Source organism: Mastomys coucha, unplaced genomic scaffold (assembly GCF_008632895.1).
Source record: "Mastomys coucha isolate ucsf_1 unplaced genomic scaffold, UCSF_Mcou_1 pScaffold15, whole genome shotgun sequence".
NCBI lineage: Eukaryota > Metazoa > Chordata > Mammalia > Rodentia > Muridae > Mastomys > Mastomys coucha.
The window spans coordinates 151,222,701-151,248,560 of record NW_022196897.1 but is presented as its reverse complement, the minus strand read 5'-3'; the positions used below and the strand labels follow the sequence as shown (position 1 = coordinate 151,248,560).

General features: G+C 51.9%; 1 protein-coding gene and 2 long non-coding RNA genes across 3 annotated transcripts in view; 1 reads left to right on the top strand and 2 right to left on the bottom strand.

Moving 5' to 3' along the window:
• The window catches only part of Cdh22 (cadherin 22), a 125,255-nt gene that overhangs the window by 6,407 nt on the left and 92,988 nt on the right, over positions 1 to 25,860 (top strand). The gene's annotated exons all lie outside the window — the stretch shown is intronic.
• On the bottom strand, positions 2,007 to 6,452 carry LOC116091388. Its single transcript, XR_004119020.1, has 3 exons — positions 6,332 to 6,452; positions 2,952 to 3,043; positions 2,007 to 2,512 (listed from the first exon to the last, which is right to left on the bottom strand). It is a non-coding gene; the product is annotated as an uncharacterized LOC116091388 (long non-coding RNA).
• On the bottom strand, positions 10,673 to 16,040 carry LOC116091391. The gene is made up of 2 exons (XR_004119022.1): positions 15,829 to 16,040; positions 10,673 to 11,066 (listed from the first exon to the last, which is right to left on the bottom strand). It is a non-coding gene; the product is annotated as an uncharacterized LOC116091391 (long non-coding RNA).

Genomic DNA, 25,860 nt, shown 5'->3' with positions numbered 1-25,860 from the left:
TATATATATATATACATATATATATTTAAATAGATGAGTCTCGGATAAACGAAATGAGAAACAATAAGTTGCTGAGTAAGAATACTGACCCTGGAGCCCAAGGGAGCTGAGCTTACAGTTAAGCCCCACCGCTGCATCTATAGGACCCTCTGTCCCCTCATCTAGGAAATCCCTTTAGTTACTGTGCCTCCTGAGAGCCTGAGAGGAAGGAGGAGATGCACAGGGCAGACCATGTGGCTGAGCTCCTAGGAAGAGTATACTCATGTGGATGTAAATGCGCACACATACATCTGTGTGTCTTCTTAGCCACGAAAAGTGTTTTTAATTAGCCATGATCCCACTGGCCCTTGGCCACCATTTCAATACATGTTCATGTTGACATAGATTTAAAATAAAAATAAAAATAAAAATGCTTTGCCCAGGAGCCTCCGTAGCCTGCCTTGTTGCTGGGTAGTGCACTGTGAGCGTCTTGCCATTTCGACGAATAGACATCCGCATCACCATTTTTTAATAGCTACCCAGCCCGCCATTGTGTGGCTGTCCATAATTCACGCGGCCAGCCCCCGCGGTTGGACACTTGGGTTGCTTCCAACACTTTGCTATTACAAACAATTCTGCCATGAGCATCCTTGTACACACATCTTCACGCTAGTGTCCAGTGATTTCCTTGGGGACTGCTTGGACATTTTTGGCAAGAGGAGGTATATGGCTCTGACCTGATTCCTTTAAGTAGAAACCTTTAGACCCAGCAAGGCTAGGGCCTCTGGGGAATGAGGAAGGTGCTGGGAGCTAGGGGACCGTTTGGGCTCCGGAAAGGCAAGCTGTGATGTTAAGAAGCAGCCAGCTCAGGGAGTGCTAACCACAAAGGCCTCCCCCCACCTTTGCTGTCACTGGACTGTTGGAAGAATAAGAGACCAGGGTTGGGAGGTGGACCATGTGTTTGATGGGCAGAGTGACAAACACTAGACAGACAGGGACATGAGGTGGACAGTCTGAGGTAGGCTGATGGATAGTAAGCAGAGGCAGGTGGATTCAGGTCAGCAGACAGACAAGATGATTGACAGGTGACGAGCTGGGCAGATGCAGGTGTCCAGAGAGAGGACTGCGGCCTCAGGGTGGAGCCTGCAGAGACCATGAGCTGACAGAAGAATGTGAGGGGAGGTATAGCTGAGGCCCAGGAGCTCCCCGGCCTGTGCCTTCTGCCACACAAGCAGCTAGAAAGCCGTAGGGACCAATCAAATGTTTGGAGAGAAACTCTCCCCAGAAAAAAAAGGGTCCAGTGTCATGTCTGTTTATTCACAGGACCTTCTCAATGAGCTTGAAGGGTGGGACTAGGGATGTGGCTTCTGTGGAAGAGTGCTTGTCCTGCATCTGTGCAGCCCCAGATTTGATCCCCAGCACCACAGAGATCAGAGCTAGAGGTGTGGTGCAAACCTGCCATCTCAGCACTCCGGAGGTGGAGGCAGAAGCATCAGAGGTTCAAGGTCATCCTTGGCTACATAGTGAGTTGGAAGCCAGCCTGGACCATGTGAGACCTTGTTTCAGAGCAAAAGTAAGCAAAAGGGGACGGGACGCAGGAAGGAAAACAGCGGGCAAAGAGGACACCACTGCACAGCAAAAGGGGACGCAGGAAGATAAAACAGCGGGCAGAGGGGACACCTCTGCACGGCAAAAGGGGTCCAGGGGAGGAAGAGCCTGTCTCACGTCCAGGACACTGTATAATCAATTACAGGGTCCTGGTTGAGGGCACCGCACCGGAGCCAGACTGCCACTTACCAGCAGAGGGACCTGAGATATGTCACCAGTCTTTGGGCTTCTGCCCTGACCTCTGAGGTCTGTGGGGGAAGATCGGAGCATTCACCCATAGGGAAGGCTCTAGAAGCCTTGAACACTGATACTGTACTACTTACACTTGTTACACACACACACACACACACACACACACACACACACACACTGTGTGTCATAAGCCCATCTCAATAAAGTGGCTCACTGGGCATAGGTCGTAGGGATGGCCCTGGAGCTGTGGACTGAGTCATGGCCCTGCTGTGTTTGGAGTGGCTTTCAGGAGAGCGGGCTCAGTAAAGTGGAAGCATCTTGATGGCTAGTGGCCAGGCTGACCAGAGCATGGAGGGTGTGAAGGGAAGGAGAGGGTGAGGAGCTGAGGAAGGCCCCTCAGCATGGGACAATGCTTCAGGCCTAGGAGTGCCGGTGATGGGGCCAGGCTGACCAGAGCATGGAGGGTGTGAAGGGAAGGAGAGGGTGAGGAGCGGGAGGAAGGCCCCTCAGCATGGGACAATGCTCCAGGCCCAGGAGTGCCGGTGATGGGGAGCTACTGCAGGTAGCTGGCTGGATTTTAGGATGGACTTAAAGGAAAGAGGATACAGGAAACAGGGCACTGGAATCATCTGAGAGAGGATGAGGGGGACTACGTGAGGTCATGGAGAATAGGGGCAGAGAGAGAAGCTCCAGGTGGCTACCTGGACCCAGCACAGCTTGGCTGAAGGAGACCCTGTGGAGAAAAGAGAGAGAGATCTAACAACACACATGCCTGAGTATAGAAGGGTGTGTGTGTGTGTGTGTGTGTGTGTGTGTGTGTGTGAACTAGGGCCCATTAATCAAATCACGGGAGTCTATGCTTGAGAGACTCCCAGAAAAGCTGAGAGTTTGCTGACATTTTTCAGCCACCCAGCACCCCACCTAATGCCATCCGTCCTTGGTCATTTTCCAGCCCATCACACACCCACCTCTATTCAAATGTCGGGGTGCCCACTGCCCGCCTGCTACCTCTGCCCACCTAACCGCCAAGTGCTGGCCAGCCACTCACTCGCTGTGCACCCACCCACCCACACCCACCACCCACCCACACCCACCACCCACCCACATCCAACGGCCTTGCTTTGCATCTTCTCAGTGCTCACCTGTCTGCACCCTCCCACCAGTGAACTCACCAGCTCACCCGTCCACTCCCAGAGCATTTCTTTTCTGCCTACTAAGTGCCGGGCAGAGGTGAAATCTTGATGCAAACATCTGGAGGCGCCTGCTGATGGAGACGGGAATTGGGAGATAGTGAAAATGAGTGGACTCCTTAAGGAGCTCTATGTCCTCCTGACTGTGAAGGGCTCGGATGCCTGTGGCCTAGATGACTGTGGCAGAGATGAGCTGTGTTCCTAGACTGTTAGCTGCTAATACTGCACAGATCCGCTGTTTGTTTTCTTTGGATTCTGTGAGTGTGTGTACGCACACGCACACTCTTGCATACACATCTGCCTAAGCTGGCAATACCTCCTTGAAGCCATAGCTGGTATCTGTCTGATTCCACATCTGATATCTCTTCCTGTTGGGGCTCTACCTGCCCCAGTAAGAGGCACCCAGTAGGTGCTCCATAAACGCACAGTAAGTGGCTTACTTCAAGCGGTTGGGAAGGGAGGGATGGTCCCCAAGATGGGGCAGAGGAAACTGGCTGCATTTGAAGCTGGAGGGATCAAGGCTAGCTGGCTGGAGGGATCAAGACTGCCGTATTGATCACAACACTATCTGTCTGTGTTCGGCTCTGGGGCGTTACTCAGATCTGTAGGGGTGACTGAACAAAGAGGGTTACAGACGGGCACATTTGTGGAGGGGTAGTGGAGGACTCTGGCCAGGACCTGTGTGGGGTGATCAAGGTGCAGGGTGGAGGAGTTGCCTGTAGAGCAGACAAGGGCTTCACCCTCGGCCACATGCTACCACAGCCAACATCTGTCCCCAAGTGTCCCTCACTCAAGAGAGCCCTTGCCTCCTTCCTGTGGAGCCGATGTCCTTTCCTGTCTCCTCATAAGCTTCTGTTCTCACAGACCTCAGCTTCCAACTGAGTATCTGTTTTTTTTTTTTTTTCTGGAGAATGCTTTTCTGTCTGGGCATAGACCTCCCTCCCTCAAAACTGTCCCTAACAGAACCTAAGCTTTACTTTACAAGTGTGTCAGCCCCTACCTAGCCACAAATCCTGTCACAGAGCCTCTGTTACCACAGGCCCTGGATCACCACACTGTCCCTCTTGCCCTAATAAATACCTGGCCACTCTGCTCAGCGCTTGCCACGTTCCCTTCCCGCCTGAATTTCCAACAGGAAATTTCTGCACCACCCCTGTCCTTGTGAATTCTGAGTCTGCCTACGCCCCACCAGACTCTTATCCCCCAGCTCGGTCCAGACCCTTTCTGGAGCCTGGTGACACCCTCCCTTCCTCCCTAAACGGTAATGCTAGATGTCTGCCATGTGTGGCGGCCAGCCAGTAGAGGTGCCAGCTCTGCCACCACTCCAGGGCCTCTTCATCCACTCTGCAGGCCTTGGAAAAGGCCTCTGGACATGGGCCCAGGAGACCCTCTCACCACCTGCCCACCACCTCCATGCTGGGACAACAGGGGAACTTTCAGGTTAGCAAGCAGGCTGGGCTGATAGCTACGGGTACCAGCCGTGCTGGCAGCTCCACTGGGCTTGGCTCACAGGCTAGAGAATCCGAGACTTGCTGTTTCTGGGTTAGGAAAACAATCACAAATTAGAGAAAATGTTTTGGGAAATTGCTCTACTGCACAAGAGGGAGGCTGCTGAGGGAGGGAGCACAGGAGGGAGGGAGGGAGGGAGCACCAAAGCAGAAAGGGAGGAGGGCGCATAGGAAAGAGGGAGCACAGGAGGAAGGGAACGTGGGAGGAGGCACAGGGAAGGGAGAGAAAGGAAGGGAGGGAGGATGGGAAAGAGGGAGGGGAGAGGGAGGATAGGAGAGAGGACAGGAGGAAGGGAGGATCAGAGGTAGGACAGGAGCAATAGCTATCTGTCAGCTCCAGACCCTTTGCTTGACACTCAAGGCCCCATTTTGTCACCGGACGTAGTTTTTCACCCACTGAGCCAGACACACCTGCGGAGCTAGCATTGCGACAAGGTTGCCTCCTATCTATCAGCTTTGCCGAACCCTTCCAGTTGCTCCATCTGAGTGTCCTTTCTGCTCTTTTTGTCCTGATGGTACCTGGATCATCTCTCTAGACAAGTGACATATTGACTGGCTAACATTGGGGATAATCTCTTTGAGTCCCCGAGCCTCAGTTTCCTCATCTGTACAATGGGGTTGCTGAATGAGGTGATGGATACTAGTGTCTGTCTCTCACTGGGCACCGCCTTAGTGAGGACGCCACTGCGATGATTCCTGCCTTCCAGAAGGGAAGAGAGCTCTTGGCAGCAAAGCCCCAGCCCCGCGGTTATCTCAGCTCCCTTCCTGAAGCCCTGCTGTGCTCACATCTGTCCAGGTCTCCCCTGCTGAGCAACTATGGAGACAGGTACTTGAGTTTCAAGGCAGGAGCTAGAGAGCTGGCGGAAGGTGGCCTGAAAGGAAGGTGAGGCTGGAAGTTCAGTTTAAAAAGCCATCTGGCCACCGAGGCCGCCCCACACCAGGCATTTTTCTGTCCAGGGGGAATTAAGAGAACAGTCTGGAGCAGGAGTTCTGGAGTAACTTGGGCCTCCTGACTGCCAGGTCCTTACAAGTCACACAGCTGCCTCAGTTTCCCCATCTGTAAGAGGACAGTAATAATCACAGTCTCTAATCACCATGCCAGGTGTGGTCTTTGAACAGTGCTTAGCATGGTTCTGCATATCAGGCAGCAAGTGGGCACTTTCTGACCGGAAAGCAAAGGTAGTTCTAAAACCAAGAGCTCTGTGTTAGAGCCTGCAGGTATCTGTCTATAAGGGCTGGGCCGGGGAAGATATCTGCCCATGTGGCTCTGAAAGAGAAGCAAGAAAGAGCCCCAAGGTGTCCAGGGGCCCCAGGAACCTTGCAAACTCCACCTGCCCCTCCTCTGGCCTAGTGGAGACTCAGTGAGAGATGAGGTGGCTTGTGTGTCAGAGTGGGGCCTGGGGAACTTTCCTAGCAGTGAACAGGGATAGCAGCGGTGTCCTGGGAGCCCCCTTGTCAATCAGAGGGTGCCTAGGACCCTGTTCACTCTGCTGTACAGTGAGCCAACGTCCTTGTCCAGAGGGATTCTAGTGAGTCAATGTATATATGTGTGTTTTGCAAGCATGCGAGGATGCAGGTGTGTGCACCCATGTGTGCATATATGTAGAAGCCAAATCAGACACTGGGTATCTTCCACTGACTTCCACCTTACTGCCTCGAGACAGGCTCTGTCGTTGAACCAGGAACTTCGACTGGCCTAGCTGTCCAGTCTGCAGAGCCTCTGGGAGCCCCTGTCTCTATCCCCCTCCTCCCCCAGTGTTGCGGGTACGGGACCTGGTGGCCATGCCTGGCTTTTCACAGAGGAGCTAAAGATTCAAACTCTGGTCTTTATGCTTGCATAGCAAGTATTCTTACCCAGTGAACATCTCCCAGTTCTCCTCAGGGGCGATCTTATCCTCTCTTCTCCGTGCCTCAGTTTCTCCCTCGACAGAGTCCTTCGGCCTGCTCTTTGCTTCTTCCTTCCTTTCTCCCGAGTCTTTCCCCAAGTGGAAGATGGGAGGGGCCACCGAGGAGAGTTTGAACAAACTGGGACTGCAGGCAGAACTTGGGATTGGTTGGCCAGCGCCATTCTTTTTCCCGGTTGCCATAGCAGCCATTTCCCGGGGTTGTCAGTGATGAAACTCATAACATTGTTTTCAAATAATCCGTGTAATTGAAATAACAATTGAGCTGTTAACTCGTCTCTCACACTCCAGCTAGGACAGCTCCTCCTCCCTCCACACCCTCCTCCCCACCCCGGAAGTCTCTGTCCCTTCCTGGCTTTTCTTCAGGCTCCAGCCTTGGCTGGAGGAAGACTGGAGTAAGCATGGCTTCCCCGAGTCCATATATAAGCCCCAGAGCTCAGAACCCCAAGCTGAACTAGAACTGGGAGGTAGGATGTTCTTTCTTTTTTGCAACTTCAGGTCTAAAGGAGAAAAGGGACATGGCCAGGGTCCCGTGGGAAAGGGGCAGATGAGGAACAGCCTGAGTTTTGGTGAAAGTTGTCAGTGTTGGGGTGGGAAGGGTAGACATCGAGCCCAGAGCCACCCAGCCCTGATTTTATAGATGTTTCCCCAACTTTCCCCTGACTTTGCAGGTAAACAAACCGAGGTGTGTAGAGCTGTATATACAAGTAGCTTTCAAACTTCAGGAAATACAGAAGAGATCTGGAGAGAGTAATCTCTCTCTTCCTTAGATTCCCCAGAGCTAGAGTAGAGACCTGGTCCTTAGTCAGAGGACTTCCCGGAGAAAGGTGGCCTGCATCGGAGTAAGAGGCAGGGACCGCTCAAGGAGCTAGAGAGAGAAGGAAATGTCTGAACATTCAAAGTGCACATGTGGTGAACACTGGACCTGAGGCCCCTGCTCGGTGCTCAGAAGGTACTGGGATGGATGGAAGAACGGAAAGTGTCTGGAATCACACAGAAAGGCGCGGCGGACAGACAGCTCCCTGTGGATGCTTCACAGAGGATGAAAGCATTTAAAAAAAAAAAAAAAAGTCTGGTCTCTGTCCAAGGTGCTCTCTGAGTCCACAGACTGTGTGGGTGGCTGGGGCGGCAGGCAGAAGCTAGGACTGGGGGTGGGGCAGTCCCCAGAATGCAAAAGTAGGAGACCGCAAGAATCTAGCTTCCCTCCCTGGAGTTTTGAGAGAGGCACCTGCCAGCCAAGAGCCTCGTTACTCTTCTATCCAGGGCATGCATTCATTCAATAGTTACCTACCTACTCCAAGCCAAGCGCCAGGTGGTCCTCTGGATATACGGATAAGGTAGACTTATAGACTTACATCCTTAAGGACTCTTTCAGTCTGAAAGGACACATACATGCATGAACACAGCTACACACACAGAGAGACAGATACACACACCCATGCACACGCACACATACACACACACACACCTGGGTCAAATGACTTGGGCTCAGTCTTGAAGGCTGAATAGGAGTTCTCACTGTAAGAACTTTTCGCCAGAAGCCCCATAAACAGAGGCAGGGAGACACTCACAGTTTAGGGGACACCTGGAGGCTTATGTGCCTGGAGGCTTGGCTCCTAGACACCAAATGCTCAGACTGAGGAAACAGACAGTAGAGACAAGAGGCCACCTGGAGTTGGGGTGACAGACTCCCTGGAAACCGTTGTCTGTCAGAAAAGCAGATGAGAGCTACTGAGCACCAAGTGCCTGTTTCCTGAGCTACTTCCATAGCACTGGTTGGCCATGGGGCAGACTCACCTCGGCTCAGCCAGAGAACAAGGGCTACAGGAGTTCTCTGGAGGGGACAGACATGTGTGGGTTCCTGGGCAGCAGCTAGGGCTAGTTCCCATCACAGTATTGATGTAGGACACTCCCCTGGAGGACCACAGTTCCAGCAGGAGGCTGGACTGAGCATGTTAATGACCCCCAAGTGACCTTCAGAAGGAATCTCCTCTCTGGTCTGTGGCTCCCAAGCTCATCTATCACAGGAAGCTCTTCCTTGCCTGGCCTTGGGAATGATGATCCCATTAAAGTGGGAAGCAGTTTGTTGCAGAACTGGAATCATCACAGCTGGGGAACACAGTAGAGGCTGGACAGCTGCTAAGCATCATTCTAGGACCAGGATGGCCCCATAGTGAGGAGTGGTCCCTTGGACCAGCAAGATGGTATGGCAGGTCCCTTAGGCACTTGCACCTGAGTTGGATCCCCAGGACCTACATGGTGGAAGGAGAGACGTGACTCCCCAGGGTATCCTCTGACTCCACACATGCACCAACATGTGTGCATATACCAACATACACAAATAAAGAAATAGAAAAAAACCATATAAATAGCCGGTCAATGGTGGTGCATGCCTTTAATCCCAGCACTTGGGAGGCAGAAGCAGGCGGATTTCTGAGTTCGAGGCCAGCCTGGTCTACAGAGTGAGTTCCAGGACAGCCAGGGACTATACAGAGAAACCCTGTCTCGAAAAACCAAACCAAACCAAACTAAACCAAACCAAACCAAACCAACAAACAAACAAAAATATAAATAAATAAACGTAATTAGAAAGACAGGAGTAAGCATGGCTTCCCCAAGTCCGTGTATAAGCCCCAGAGCTCAGAACTCCAAGCTGAACTAGAACTTGGGGGGTAGGATGCCCTTTCTTTTTTGCAACTTCAGGTCTAAAGGAGAAAAGGGACATGGTTAGGGACTGAGGTAGAGAGTCAGAAATCTCTGCCTGTTTGTGACAATCAGATGCAGCTGGGAGAGTGGTGCCGATAGCTGTGCAGACATGCACCCCAGCTGTCACGCAGAGGAGCACAAGTGGCCTTGATGTTGGGCAGACCCGGAGGTGTAGAGAGACACTTGACCTCTCTGGGCTGTGGCTGCTTCATCAAGGATGGTAATCACAGCGCATAGCCAGCAGACGTTGAGAGGTTAGCTGAGATCACACATGCACGTGGATGGGGGAGGGAGTGTGGGGCGAGAGACAGTAGCACAGGAAGCTGGGGAACCCCAGCTATGAGTACCCTGCCTGAAACTCTAGCCAGCTCAGAACCAGCCTGCCCCATGGAAGTGGAAGGTCGCTGGGAGTTTCACAGGGCTCTCTGAAACTCCATGGCTTCTCAGGGAGAGAGGGATGATGATGACGATAGAGCCCATCTCTTGAGCCTAAAGGCGGGCATGTGATCCCGGCACTTGGGAGGTAGAGGCAGGAGGGTCAGGAGTTCAAAGCCATCCTCTGAGACATAGCGGCCAGCCTGGGCTCTAAGAAACAATGAACTGGGCTGGGCTGGAGATGTGTGGATACAGATGGCCGTGGTTCGGAGAATATGAACCTCTTGACCCACAGGCAGAGGGTGCCTCAGCCGTCTCCCTACGGCTGGCTGGCTTGCCAGGTCTCCACCCCACAGCCTCAGGGGGCCCTGTTGAGGCCCCCTGTTGCCCTGCCCACACTGTGGCTCCTTCTCTCTTTCTCTTAGCAGCCGATGCCCCCTCTTGGCTGTAACTTCAGCTCGTAGGGCTGGCTCTCCTCGTCTTCCCCTCAATCCTCTCTACCCTCAGAGGCCCTTGTTCAGACAAGGCCCAGGATCACACCGAGAAGATGAATCCACAGGGCTACAGGGACGGATGGCTTCCAAGACCCCTCGTACTGTGGCGCCGGCCCAGTTAGATAAGCCATTGGCTGACCTTCAGAGAATGCAGGAATTCTGTTAGGTGCTTGACACTGAGGTAAGCCGCTGAGGGTTGATTAGGGCCAATCTCTGCACTTACTACCAAGAGATGCCTAGACAAGTGTCACCCAGGTGGCAAAGTCACCCAGGCAGACATCCCCCGTGCTGGATCACGGCGGCTATGAAATGTGAGCCTTGTCCCAATGTCCCACAGAGAGGCTTCAGAGTCCCAGTCAGTGTCCTCTAGTTGAGCCCTCTGTACTCCCTTCAGCTAGAGTTCCTGTCCCTGACAGTCTCCAAGCTGGCTGATACGAAGCATGTGGTGGCTGCCCCCAAACATTCAGCTCAGCCAGAAACTGTGAAGTCTGACTTCCAAGGGCCAGCCTTCGGCCTGCTTCTCACTCTGAGTTCAATCCCAGGCCCCAGTCCTCGCCTTTTCTCTATCAGTAACTCACCTTAAATCAAATTTCCATCCAGAGGACTGGGGTATAGCTCAAAGGCAGAGACCTTGCCAAACCCACACAAGGCCCTGGGTTCACTCTATAGCAAAAACAAACCAAATAAACAAAAAAACCAAACCACAACGACAAACGTCCCCGGTCCAAATTTTAATTCCAAACACTCAGATCAGGAGGGACAGACTTCTGGATCCTCCCAGATCAGTGTTCAGATCCCAACCCTGACCCTTCAGGGCTCCAAGAAGTGGGTCTGAACTCTCTTGTCTGTCATCCATGTATTTATCCAGACACTTGATATAGTCTTTGCTTCACTCCAGAACAATGGTGGAGGTGGTCCCACTGTCCTCTGGGGAGACAGACCGTTAGGCTGTTACAACCAAAGATTCCCTAGTCCTTTAGGAGTGGAGCGGAGCAGGGTTAGGGAGCACTGGCCTCCATGCAGGGTCAGCACGCAGCAAGGAGGACAGGCAGGGCCTGTGTCAGTCAGCGAGTTGACTAGCAGAGTAGCTGCCTCAGGCTTGCTGGTCTCCTGGATGGGTAGAGGAGGAAATGCTGTGTAAGGGGGCAGCTTTGGGGAAGCAAGACTGGCACTGCAGGGACCTAATGTCAGCCATCTGAGCAGACTCTGTAAGGCTGGGAAAGCAAGAGCCAGGAAGATACAAGGGAAGCTGGTATATTGAGCCAAGAGAACAGTGAGTGCAAAGGCCCTGAGGCTGGATCAGAGCGGGTTTGGAGAACAACCAGAGCCTGCAATGAGCGGAGTAGAGAACACGGATAGAAAGAAAAATCAGAGGAGTCACATGAGACGAAATCTCGCTGGCTCTTAGGGGCCATTTCACTCTGAAGAAGACAAGAAGCCAGAGGACTTTCCAGAGAAGGTGATATTACGGAGTTTTTGGTTGTTGTTTGTTGGAGTTTTTTGTTTGTTTTGGTTTTTTTGTTTGTTTTTTGGGGCTTTTTTGTTGTTTGTTTTGTTTTGTTTTGTTTCGAGACAGGGTTTCTCTGTGTAGCCATGACTGTCCTGGAACTCACTCTGTAGACCAGGCTGGCCTCAAACTCAGAAATCTTCCTGCCTCTGCCTCCTAAGTGCTGGGATTAAAGGTGTGAGCCACCACCACCCAGCATGATATTATGTTTTAACACCTCCACTGAGAGTACGCTGCAGAGGCAAGGACGGAAGCAGGGAGACCATCCAGGATGCTGCCGCAATAATCCAGGTGAGAGGTGACACTCCCGGTGGCCCAGGCTGTTGACAACCTCAGAGCTGAGATTGGTCAGGTTCTGGATCTATTTTAAGATTGGCAGGATTCGCTGACGGACAGGATGTGGGCGTGCGATGGAGCAAAATCAAGAATGACTCCCAGGTCTTTGGCAGCCGCAACTGGGATAAGGGAGTCACTAGTCACCAAGGGAGAACATTAGAGAGGCAGTGATCACATATGTGTCATTTCGTCGTCATTGGTGTGTTGGGCATGGTGACAAGAGTAGTTTTGAGGGTTCTTTACACCTCTGCAGTAGACAGTCAGATGGCTTCACTGTCTGGGCTTTGGGGAGAGATCTGCTACAGATATATGCATCTGGGCACATGGTGAACCTCTGGGGTCTCTAGGCACGGGGTTGCATGTGGTCAGCTAGGCACAGGAGCATACTGAGGAGAGTGGTTCTGGGGCCCCCCAGGTTTGGAGGCAGGTGAATAAAGGGGAGGAGATGCCCGGTAGGGGTGTGGGAGGAGAGCAGAAGGTTCACAAGGTGAACAAGTAGGAGAGGCTACTCTGGGGTAGCCAGATGAGCTTCAGGAGAGAACCGTGGAGCCTGGTTTTGAGTAATAAAAAAAACTCCTCGCCAAATCAGATCTCGAAGGATTTTTCTTTAAAAAAGATTTATTTGTTTTATGTGAATATACTGTAGCTGTCTTCAGACACCCCAGGAGAGGGCATCGCATCCCATTACAGATGGTTGTGAGCCACCATGTGGTTGCTGGGAATTGAACTCAGGACCTCTGGAAGTCAATGCTCTTAACCACTGAGCCATCTCTCCAGCTCCTGGAAGGGTATTTTAGAAGGGGAAACAGCAATTGTAAGGGCTCAGAGGCCGGCGGCCATGACAGCTGACTGAGGGCATGGTCCCCAGTCCTCCAGAGTGTAGCTTTTCCTCTCTCTCCCAAACCACTGAAGAGGTCATCTTGGAGTTCTTCCCCACTTCTGCTTATAACATTTTGATTATGTCTCGAGGATTCAGCCTTCTGCAGACACAGACGGACACTCACTGTGCCCAAGCCGCTGTGGGGATCCACCTACCCAGTAGCCCCAAGTCCTCTGTGTCTTCTTCTGAGCCATTCCATGAGCCTCCAGAAGGTGGGGAAAAACAGCCATATGGGACAGTGGCCACCCATATTGTCCTTAGGATGAATTTAGCAAGACTGGGAGGGCCCTGTGTGCTACCCTCCCATTCTCCTGGTTCCTTCCTCCCTGGCCTCAGCTTGGCCCTCCCGCCCATCGCCCAGCTTGCTCGCTCTTAGTGTTCATCAGCTTGGTGCGGTCCCCTTGCCCTGACCCTTGACTGATGCTGCGTTCTTTGTAGCTGCCCTCTCCTCCCCCAGCCCTCCTACCCTTAGTCTAAGAACCCTTCACTGGACCCAGACTGGCCCCATTGCTCATTTCTTTCCTAGTCATCGCCAGGCACACGAGTCGAGTCCTAAGTTAGCAAGAGCTGACAGTTGCTAAGTGCTCCATTGTGATCTGCAGCGTGCTAAGTGTTTTACATACTGTGTGTGCTGGTATTCCTAGGAGGGCTTCGCTTCTGCAGCAGAGACTACAGGGGCCCGGAAGGGCCACGGATGCCAGATCTCACAGAAAGTGAAGGGCTAACCTGGGCTATGACTCCAGGGCCTCAGACACTTTAGTTTCCTGCATGATCTTAGGGGTGTGCCTCCCTTACCACCTCCTCCCAGGTCCCTCAGAGGATCCAGTGGATGTCTGTTGACTAAAGCTTCTACTGAGTGAATGAGTATCTAAGTGGCGGTTTAAACGACGCTGGGCTCCTGGTGTCGGAATGCCAGCAAGAGGCCTGAGCCATAGACAGGATGAGAGCCAAGGGCTTCCAGAGCGCAGGGATGAGTGGAGACTTGGCTCTGCGCCTTGGGAGCCATGGGGCTTTCTTGAGCCTAGGAGGGTAGAGTTTAGATAAGTATTTGAGTAAGAGCCGGCCGCTGGCTGTGGAGGAGGGGCCAGAGGTGGGGTCCTTCCCAGCCAGGCAGCCAGGCAGGCCGAGCACCCGCCCCCTCCCACTTGGCCCCATTAGCATTCTGCTTGCGGCTGGGCTCCACAATTAACACAAAGGTACAGTCATTCATTCTGACTGGCGGACTCGGGGGATCAGCGGATGGGGGCTGGCTGCGCGGGGCTTCTGCTGGGAAGGCATGTCACAGCACAGCGGCCACCGAAATGAAAAGCTATTAATAACGATCCCGGAACTTCACTCCCATCAGCTGTTTGTTTAAAGGTGTTCGGTACTCGGGAGCCGCCTGATTTATGTGGGCAATAACGCGCCCCGGTCGGCCCCGCGCTTTTTAAAGCAGTGCTAATGGGGTGCGACGGGGATCCCGGAGGAACACTAGGGGAATAAGGCCAGAGGGCCAGGCCCAGTCAGGCTCTGACCTCAACTCCCTGCCCTGGACTGTCTTAGAAAGGTCTGGCGGTGAGAAAAGGAGACCCAGAGAGCTGAGTTCAAACAGGATTGAGCATAGTTCGTTTCTTTCTGTCTCAGTTTCCCGTTTTTTACTCTGGGTAAGAAAATGCTTGCACCGCATTGCACAGTTGATGGGAGGAGCCTGTGAGAAGCACACGGCAAACATCAGACAAAGTCTTAGCTTGTCTCTCTGCTCACATGTATGTGCACACATGTATGTGCACACACATATGCACACACATGTGTGAGGGTGTACAGGCATGTGTATAGGCTTGTAAAGGTCACAAGTCAACCTTGTGGGGTGTTGGTCCTCCAGTGTGGTTCAGCTTACTCTTTTGAGAGTCTCTCATTGAATTGACTGGCTGAGTAGGCTAGGCTGGCTGGCCAGTTGAGCCCCTGACTCTATCTCCCTAAGTGCTGGGGCGTATAATGCATGTCACCATGCCTGACTTTTATCGTGGTTACTGGGTTTTGAACCCAGGTCTGTTTGTGTGGTGAGCACTCTACCTTCGCAGCCATCCCCCGACCCTCATCCCCGCCACCTGCTCAGCCCTTTCTAGAAGAAGAGTCATTCCAGGCACTCTGGTTTACCAAGCAGAGACAAGCAACTTGTATCTGATGGTGAGATGACTAGAGAGTTGGCTGGGTGAGAGATAGTGTCATGCTCACTTTATAGACTGGAAACTGAGGCTCAGAAAGAAGAGATGTGTCTCAGGTCAGCAGGCCTAATGGCATCTGTACTGTGGGGATGGAAGATGTGCTGGCCAGCCAGTGAGGCTTCAATACTCAGCAGGAACCGGTGCATGTTCACTGAGTGGGGGCATAGAAAGGCATGAGGCCTGGATCCTTCTTGGAGGCCCATGGCCCCACCTGTCCTTTCATCTCAGGAGATCCAGATCCTATCCCCAGCTTTAAGGGGACAGTAGACCAGGTTACTATAGGGTAGGCCTTCTCAATCTCGATCCTGCTGATGTATTAGATTGGACAGTTATGTGTTGGGAGCTTTCTGTGTGCTTTTAGGCATTTGGCAGCATCTCTGGCTTCTGTCTGCGGGGCCCCAGCATCAGCTTCCCAGGTGGGACCAGAGGAGCTGTCTCTAGATGTAGCAGATGTTCTGAGATCCTCCATGGCTGAGGTCAGCAGAGCTCTGCCCCAGCAGAGGTTTACATTGTAGTTGGAGCTATGGCCCACTGACTTGAATGTGTCACCCTATTCAGTGACCAGAGAAGAACTGTCATGTCCCCTCCCATCTCTAGGGAGAACTTTCTGTTTGTCAGAACCAAACATCAGGCATTTCTGTAAATGTCACTGACCTGGTCCACAGACAGGGCAGTCAGGGGGCACACAGAGATGAGCTTCCCAGAATGCACTGCTGCTAAACACGGAGACTCAGGGTCCCTCCTAGGTTCTGAGGTGAATAAGAAAGCTGAAGAGTAGGCATGGACAGGGCTGATAGAGTACTCAGGTGGAAGAAGGTACAATCCAGGCAAAGGTAGGAAGATGGGAACAGAGCAGAGTAAGGAGATGGAGAGAATGGCCTGTGCCGTCCAGAGGTGGACGCCTACCCAGTGGGCCCTCCTTCCCAACACGGATGCTCCTCTCACCGGACTCACTACTCAGAGGTGGCAGAGAGATAGAAAGCGTAGCTTCCGGTTTCAGCTTGCAGTCCTGTGTCCCTGGCAAGTCACGAAACCAAGTGTAACATCCAAGACACTTAGCAGCCACTCCAGCAAAGGCATCCACCAGTGGAAACAGATGACACGTGAAACAGCCAATGGGAGCTGGCTGGAGGAGGGCTTTGTGTCTGCACTTGCATTTTCACAGACCAGGTAGCCACACCCACCAGAGGGGCTGGTAGCTCTGATGGATGGAAAGGCCCAGTATTGTGACATGTATATAGTAGGCACTCAATAAAGCTTCCCAGAGGACTCAGTAGATGCCCAAGCCAGAATGCCCTGCATTAAGCTCCAAACCTGGCAAAGACTTGGCTGTGTAGATGGTGAGAACTGGCCTTTCACACACCTCTGCTTCTGGTAGAATTTGGGCACAGGAAGCTGAGAGGTGTTCTGGGTGTGAAACATGACACCCACAACCCGAGTCCCTGAAACGTCCCTGCTACAGAGGCTACAGAGGCCAGGCGGAGGCTACAAGCCCTACATCCCCATCCTCGGGATCTTTGCTCTCCCTCCCCTGGGGTCTTGGAACACACTGTCACTAGGCAAGCAAGACCTGGATCCATCACAGCCTCCTGGCCCAGCTATTCCCCCTCACAGCATGTTTAGGCAGCTTGTCATTACAGAATCCATTTTCTTATCTCTCCTCCCGTATCTATTTTTCTAATTCTTACTTAACGAGCTCCCCTGAAAATAAGAAAATCATTGGAACAATTTTCTTAAGTGTGAAAGATTAGTCTGAAATCGGCATTAAAGGGACTAATTGCCTTCATTCTCCTACCTCTCCGACAGCCGTCGGTGAGCCGCTAGAGCTCATTCGTCTGCTGCTCCTGGGAGTCCGTCCACACTGGGTCTTCAGTGCCTGCCTTTGCTTGTGGTCACGTGACCGAGAGAGATGGGATACAGGGTAGATGGTCCCCAAACTCTGACTCTGCCAAGTGACACTCTAGGACTCTGGGTGTCAGAAGGGAAGCAGGTCAGAATTGGGTATATGGTGAGTACCAGGACAGGGCAGACACCAGCCAGTCACACCTAGTCTGTCATGCTCCTGGGGGCTTGGGTTGCTCACAGGCCACGTTACTGTAAGCCTGTCCCTCCCCTTCAACAGGCCTCTGTCTCTTGATCTGCCGAATGGGTGGGATATCTTGTAGCCATGGTAATAACTGCGGTGTGGCTGCTGCAGAAGGCAGGCTCTGTCTGCCCGGTGACTCTATTGTCATTAACCCAGTATACAGATGATGAAGTGGAGAATCAGAGAGGTTAGGTAAAGAGGCCAGATCACACAGGGTTTGGTGCCCCCAGATGACCTGCACCGACACCCAGTTTCCCTCTGAGCCTCACTTTTCATCTGTGTTTCTACCGGTGGCCTGGTGTGATGAGAGCCACACTCTGCATTGCACTCTAAACAAACGGAACGTGACTGGGAAAAGTAAGAGAGTAATGGAGAAGCTTACTGGAGGGGGGAGGGTCCGGGAAAGGGCAAAGATGGACAGGAGCACATGGCTGGACAACCCTGGAAAGCAGACCCCAGCTCTCATGCACCTGGCCAGGTGCCCCCTACTCCTGCCTGCCCGCAACACGGCAGGGCCTCCCTCCGGAGTGAGACTCCCAGCTGTAGGGCTTGTGACTGGGGAGTGGGTTGGCAAATGGTGATGCCCGGCAGTGGACAGGGATTCCAGGCTCAGCCAGGCACCTGGTGTGGGGGAGGGGCGGGCTCCCAGCTCAGCTCCCACCCACTCCGCTCTCCCTCTCCCAGGGAGGGGAAACTCACGGGGGAGGGGATAAGCCCTGAGAAGACCACAGGAACATCTTCCATTTTCCATTTAACCACCCGATATTGAATTATAAATAATTCATACACCTGCCAAACATTTGATTAAAAGAACCCAATTCGCCCTGCATTTGTCAAGGGGTAAGAATTGCATGTGGTGTTTTTATTTTAATCTGTCCTTTAACTCTTTTACGAATATTTATTTATACTTGGCTGTCAGGTTTTATTCTATTTGCCCTGATTTTATTCGGGCTGGAGCTGGCATTTTTTCCTTTCCCTTTTTATTTTGTCACTTGTGCCTGGTAGTCGCGCATTTGAGAGCCCAAAGGTAATAAATAAGAAAGCGAGACTCCTTCCCTGCCCCGGCTCGCTCCGGCTCCGCCCCCATCTCCGCCCAGTGTTTATAGACCCCTCTGTCCCTAGTGCCACTTGCCACCTAGCAGGCTGATCTGCTCCTGGGCAGAACCTAGGTTTTGGCAGTGCCCATTTCTGCGTCCCGCCCTGGCCTCTACACTATCTTCTCCTTCCTCTTTGCCAATCGTGGAGGAGGCTCTCAATAACATGATTCTGGAAGAATAAATGAATCAGCATCATTAGATCATCAGCGTATAGCATCCTTGGAAATAAAAGGAACATGGTGGTATTCTTGGAATTCATATTTTCATATTCACCATATATTCATATTCACCAGTGGACCCTGGTGCTGGGGAAGGTCTAAAGCCAGCAATGGGGGCTTCAGCATCTTGCAAGGCACCTCTGTCCCTCTGTGTGAACTTCCTCCGCAGGAGGTAGCTACAGCTCGGCCCCCACGTCAGAGACAGACAAAGGCTCACAGGCAGCTGCTATTTGATCCTAAGTGGTCACCTCCCCTCTCATCTCGACAATAGTCCACCTGCCCTTCCTGCTTCTCCCTGGAGAGGGAAGTTTCGGGCATGCGTGATCTTATCCTGAATGCCAAGTGTAAGGTCGGCAGATGTGTCCGTGACAAACCAGAGAAAGGGCCACTGACTGCTTCCCTTGTTGGCTAGCTGCCTTTGCAATAACACGCACTGTTTGTCGGAGGGCTTACACGGGTCGGTTTGTGAGTTGACATAAAAACTTGTTTCTGCCAAGTGACTCAGGTGAGCTGGGAATTTACTGGAGACCTGTGTCAATGCCGTCTGAATACAAAGGTACAGGAAGTAGCAACACAGAAAGGCTGTCACAGTGACAGAAGCCAACTGGGCGAAGGGAACCTTTATTTTCCCTACAAAGCATAGTCTTTTTAAAAAATTATTATTTTATCTTATTATTATTTTTTGAGACAGAGCCTCTGTATTATGTAGCCTTAGCTAAAGGTGTGTGCTGCATTGCCTGGTACAAAAGCATATTCTTATGTACATAATTTCTTCTAATACCTAAATATCCTAGTGACCCATCAGGTATGGTGGCATATGCCTGTAATACTAGCAGCAGGGAGGCTGAGGCAGGAGGACTGCCTAGGTTTAAGGTCTGCCTGCACCACAGAGCATCTCCATTTAAAAGACATTCCATCCAGTCACCCTACTGTCCCTGACTTCCCCCAGCTTCCCAGATAGCTCTGAGGTCTAGACTAGTGTGGTTTCAGAGCCCTGTCTGTCACCGCAACTGCTCAGCCTCTCCCTGCTTACACAGCATCTCAAGACCAGATGTGTTAAAAAAAAAAACAAAACTATTTAAACATTTGTTTGTGTGTGCACTTACTACATTATGTGTGTGTCCAGAGGTCAGAGGCCAGATGGAGAATGGTCTTTCCTTCCCCCACAGGGATCTAGGGATCAAATATAAGTCATGGAGCTTGGCAACGTCGTTGTGGACCTCTTCCTGAGGGTCAAAAGGAAGTCATGAAGCCTGGTAAAGTCATAGACCGCCCCCTTGAAGTCTTCAGTTTTTCCCTACCATCTTCAAGATAGAGTTGAAGATGACCTCAGGAGCCCAACATGGTGATGCAGGCCCATTACCCCTGAGTCAGGGTGTGGAGGCAGGACAGTCACCAGAAGTTCGAAGCCAATCTATTCTGCACAGCAAGTTCTAAGCTAGCCATGGCTGCACCACCAGACCCTGTCTCAAAACAAAACAGAGCCAACAACAACAACAACAAAAATGATGCCAAAAAGATCTGACCCCAGGTACCACCGTCTCCTGGGTGAGTCTGTCACCTTAGTTAGACTGGGGTGGCTTCGGTCAGCATTGGTAAGTCTAGCACCACAGAGTTCAGAGGCCTAGCCTGAGCTAGCCTGAGCTAGCCTGAGCACCTGCTTCCTGTCAGGAACTGTAATTGGCTCTGGGATCAGGAGTGAGTCCAACTCTCCTGGGGTGACCTGAATTTACTGTAGGGGAGTTTGAAAAAAAAGAACAGGAAGTAGAACCAGGCCAAGGACAGAGGTGGGCGGGAGGGCAGGGAGGGCTCACCATGGACTCTCTGACCTGGGATCTGCACTCTGGACTATTCACAGAGGAAGGAAGCCTCCTTGGCAGGGGCACTTTCTAGTAAATGACAGCTGAGAGAGACTCAACTCACCACCTCTCCAAAGCAGCACCCCATCGTCTACGCTCTGCACCACCCTGCCTCCACCTCTGGAGTCCTTCCTTTTTTTTTTTTTTCCAAGACAGGGTTTCTCTGTGTAGCCCTGGCTGTCCTGGAACTCACTCTGTACACCAGGTTGGCCTCAAACTCAGAAATCTGCCTGCCTCTGCCTCCCAAGTGTTGGGACTAAAGGCGTGCGCCACCACTGCCTGGCGAGTCCTTCCTTTAGATGAGGAGAATCATGGGAATTCTGCTTCAGGACAACCGATCTCCCATGAAGCAGCACGAAGAATGGCGCTCTGGCCATCATTATCCTAAAGACAAGGGGATGAAGGGACCCTAGGCAGCTTAGAAGGCCTGGTCCCTCAAAGCTTGGGCAACAGAATGGCCAGATAAGGAAAGTGACAGCCCTAGGTGTGAGTCTCAGCTTACCTCCAGGGTAATTCAGTTGGCCAACCTGTGCCCCAGATTTCTCTTCAGAGATTATAGTTTGTTCCTCAAAACTTCGAGGAACAGGACTGGCAAGATAGCTCAGTGGGTAAAGGCACTTGCCACCAAACCCAACAAACCACCTCTAATCCCTGGGCCTTACTTTATGAAATGAGATAACAGAAGCCTGAGAGTTACCCTCTGACTTCCACGTGTCAGCCATGTGTGAGCCCATATGCGTACACACACACACTCACACTAAAACAAATAAATGCTATATTTTTTATATATGTATAAGAAATATATAATGCTAACCAGGCATAGTGGCACATGGTTATAAGTGTAGCACTTGGAACCCTGAGACAGAAGGATCGTTGTGACTCTCTGGCTGTGTGGCAAAACCCTGTCTCAAAGCAAGAAAGCAAGCAAGAAAGAAAGCAAAAGAAAAAGAGGGAGAGAGGGAGGTAGGGAGAAAAAAAGAGAGAAAGAAGAAGGGAGGGAGGAAGGAAGGAAGGAAAGGAGGAAGGAAGGAAGGAAGGAAGAAAGCAAAAGAGAAAGAAGGAGGGAGGGAGAAAGAGAGAAAAAAGGAAAAAGTAAGGAAGAAAGAAAGAAAGAAAGAGAAAGAAAGAGAGGGAGGAAGGAAGGAAGAAAGGTATGAGTGAGTGAGGGAAGGGAGGGAGGAGGGGAGGGAGGAGGGGAGGACGCCTGAACCCACTCTGAGGAGTGGGAGACTACAAGTGACTCGGCCCCTTGCTCATCCTCTCCCCTGCTGGCTTTGTCCTGCTTCCCCTGAAGCTGGGGCTGTGACAAGCTTGTGTGTCATCCTGTACCATTTTTAGACTTCAGCGTGCGTTCTGTGCACCCACAGCATATAAGTAGCATTGTTTTACGTTTCTTAATGTAAATGCATTCATTTTGGGTGTAGCGCAGTGCAATTTGCTTTCTCTCTTCCAACGATGTTTTGAAAGCTATCCGTGTTGACGCACTTTAACTCTTCTATCTCAGTGGCTATGCGGCCCTCCTGGGAACTGGACACCATGCTCTCTCTGTCCACCCACCCCTTCACCTACAAAGGGTATGTCTTCATCTCCCTTCTCAGCCACAGTACTTTGGGGATCATTGTGACTGTCATTTGTGTTCCAGTTGTCAACACAACTTTCTCTAGGCTCAGAGACATGACTTTGTGTATTTTCCTTTGTGAATTCAATCTTTTGATATGTGAGAGGAGGGGTAGGGATAGGGGTGGCACACTTACCAAGGCATTTGTGTGAAGGTCAGAGGACAACTAACTGGGTTGGTTCTCCGCTTCTGCCTCGTGCGTCTTGGGCATCGAACTCAGGTCCTCAGGCTGGGTAGCAAACGTCTTTACCCTTGAGTCATCTTGCTGGACTGACTGATTTTGAGAGTGGGTCTCATGTAGCCCACACTAAACTCAAATTTACTGAATACACAGGTGAGGGTGACCTTGAACTCCCGATTATTTTCCTTCTACCCTTCTAGCACCAATCAAAGGTGTGAGCCATCTCACTGGGCTTATGCAGCACTGGGGATCAAACCCAGGGCTTGGTATACTCTAAGTAACTCTAGGTTTCAGCTGACTGTGAATAATGATAAGACCCTCGGAACCTGCGGATCTACTTTCTGCCCAAAGGCACAGGGGACAGAATGGGACTTGGCTCAGCCCTTGGCTGCCCTGAGCTGAGCCCCTTCCTCAGCAATCCCCTTTCTTCCCCTCCAGAGAGTTTAAGACAAGAGCCTGCAGGAAAACAAGCTGGCTCAGGTCTGTGGTGGATTCGGAAGGTGAATGTGAATGGATTGCACCAGCAGACAGTTACCTGGGGCCCTGTCTGTGGCTCAAGACATGGAGAGAAGGACCTAGAAACATGGGCTGGGGTCAGAGGTCACCCCAAGAAGTAAAGGTGGTCACTGTCCCACAAAGGACACTCCCAAGAGGGAAGATCTGAAAGATGGCCCCCCCTCCTGCTTCCAGCATCCTGAGCCCTCCCTCCAATTCTCCCTTCTGCTCCTGTTTGTCACCAGTGCCCTTGGCCAGTGCCTTCCACCTGGGTCTCTGCACACAGAGCACTCCTCCCCCTCTTCCCTCTGGGCTGCCAAGTCCTCCCCAGCTACAATTTCTCTCTCTCTCTCTCTCTCTCTCTCTCTCTCTCTCTCTCTCTCTCTCTCTCTCTCTCCTTCCCACAAAGCTTGGATTACCAAGTTGTCTTGTTTGTTTCTCTCCCACTCAATGCTCAGTCAGCCCACAGCCATCTGCTGCCCCCCCCCATCTTCTTCACAACACTTCCAACATTACCTGCCTCCATCCGTCCGTCCGTCTGTCCTGGTCCTGCTATCGAGGAAGACTCTGTCCCCAGGTCTTTCCTTCCCCCACTGGACCTTCCCTTTGTCCCCTTCACTCTGCTCCTCTCCCCTCCCACCCATTTGTTCCCCTCCTCATTTCCCCCACTCCTCTGTAATCTTCACCGGCTTGCCCTCTGCCTGCCTGTAATCTGTTTAGATGTATTAGTCTAAAAAAAAAAAATACACAAAGAAGTATAAAGAGGAAAACAAATACAAACGACTCGAAGTTCCACCAACCTGTGAGTCTCGCCCTGATATGGTTCCCATGCTTCCTGTGCGTAGGTGTGTTCTGTGCACCACACAGAGCATCCCGGCACTTTCTATACAGAGAGAAGGGACAGAGGATGTGTAGCCCTGAGACTAGGCCAGAGGTGGCCCCCCTTAACAGCCCTTCACTTCCTCACAAGCATTCTTGTCTGGGCTTTCTGCTTCCACTACACGGGTGGCTTTCAACCTGTGGGGTCTTGAACTCCTGAGGAGGGGTCACCTAAGGCCATTGGAAAACACAGATACTAACATTATAATATGCAACAGTAGCAAACCTGCAGTGATGAAGTAGCCATGGAAATGATTTTATGGGTAGGGGTCACTACAACATGCGGGTAGGGGTCACTACAACATGAGCGACTGTATTAAAGGGTCGCAGCATGAGGAAGGCTGAGATCCACTGCTCTGCAGGGATCTTTCTAACAACCTGTTTTGGCATTGACCACTCTTCAGTCTGGGCCTGGAGCTGGACTCCTCCTCGCCCCACCCCCGCCCACTGACCCCACGCTATCTCTCTGCTGTTGGGCAGGTGTCTGTAGGGTTCCCGGCTTAAATCTCTTGCTCCTGGCCATGATTCTGTTTAGTCTTCCTGCCCACGTGGCCTGTCTCTCTCTGATTGTCTCGGGAGCCACCTGCACCTTCCTGACTGAATACTAGCTCCCCAGCCCAGAGTAAGATCCTGATAGAGACAAGACCCTTTCTGACCCTGGACCATCAGATTGAGTCCTGGGTACACAACTCAAGCCTGGGACTCCACTTCTTTTGTCTGTAAAGTGGAGGGGACAGAGGCTGGGGAGATGGCTCAGCAGCAAAGAACAGTATACCACACTTGCAGAGGAATGGAGTCTGGACCCCAGCTCGAAACCTCTGTAAGCCCAGCTCCAAGGGATCCAATGCCTCTGTCCTCTTTGGGCTCCTGCACGCATGTGTACTTCCCCCTCCACACAGACACTCATAATTAAAAATAAGGTAAAGCTTTTTAAAAACTGAAAGTAAAGTAGAGAAGACAAGGGCCCTTCGCCCCAGGGTGTTCTGGGTGTGTGGCTAGAGGAGCCAGCCCCGCCCAGCTCCCATGGCAGCCCTGCTCACCGTGCTGGTGCTGGCGGTGTGGCTGTGCTGTTACCCAGAATCCTCCTTACTCAAGTCTCCCACATCAGATCCATCACAGTGACTGTCAGTTCTCCCAGCCTGGCTGGCTTAACAGCCTCCCACCCGGCCTTCCTGGATCAACTGTGGGCCCTTCTCTGGGTTCTTCTTGACAGCTGGAGTGATCCTTTAAAAGGAAAATCTAATCGCCGTCACTCCCTTGTTGAGGCCCTCCGGGGATCACCAGTGTGCAGAGAAAGCCCAGGACACCCTGCGGAGAGTGGGGTGGGACTACAGACATTCAGCTGAAGCCACTCACTTGCATGCAGCTAATACCTTCCCACAGATGCCTTGCTGAGTTGACATGATAGTTTACAATGGGCTAGGACCCTCTACAGACTGGCACCAGCAACCCCACCAGTGACATCTCCCCTAGACCCCATACCCTGTTTGTCTCTATTAAAACAGATATTTCACAAGTCCCTTAACTGGGTGGTTCTTTCTCTCTTGCCTCTCTGGCCCTCGCACAATGCTATTCCCTTCATCTGAATCCCCCGCCCTGATTTCTAAGTGATGGGGTCTGGCATTCCCAACTCGCCCTTTTTGCCACGATCCATCTCCTAACAGGCAATTCTTCTAGGGGTAACACATCCATCCATCCAGAGCCCATGTAGTCAGCTTCTGGTGCAAACAGAATTCAGGTATTTGTGGAGTCTCTTATGAATTCAGATACTCAACAAATATGTGGTGGTCACCTCTCTGAGGCAGAGACGCTTCTGTGCCCTAAGGGCATGTGAGTGAAAGAAGCCAGCAAGTATTCCTTTCCCAGTGAGGAAACGTGCCACAGAGGGGGAGCGAGGCACGCAAAGAGCACAGCAAGGGGGCTGCAGAGGTGGCTCAGCACTTGAGAGCTTGCAGCTCTTACTGAGGACCCGAGTTCAGTTCCCAGCACCCCTACCGGGGGACTCACAATCACCCGCAACTCCAGCTCTAAGGGATCTGAGGTCCTCTTCCGGTGATACCTGACTGTATACACATGGCACGCACACACACCCACACACATTGTGTATCCATGGCACACAAGCACACACGCAGGCACATCGAAAATCACAGTAAATGTGGGAATATATTCAGGCCAGAAGGTGATCAGGACTGAACGAAACACAGAAAAGAGCAAGAGTATTGATGGAGACTTGGAGAGAGAGGGGCTGTTGTCCTTAGGGTATCAGGAATTCTTCCCTAAAAGGCGCTATTTGGACAAGGGTGTTCAGGGGTTGGGGTGCACTGGAATACTTCAGACATTGAGGGAAGAGTGTCGAGCTAGAGAATGGACAACGCCGAGGTCCTCAGACCGGAACAAGGTCAGCAAGCTGGCAGGAGAGGAGAGAAGAGGTGGGGCTGTGATCACAAAGGTCAAAGGGCAGATCATGTAGGGCCTTGTAGACATTCTGTCTTTGGTTCTGAGAGAAGCAGGGCCATTTTCCCCTGACAGCTTTACTGAGTATAA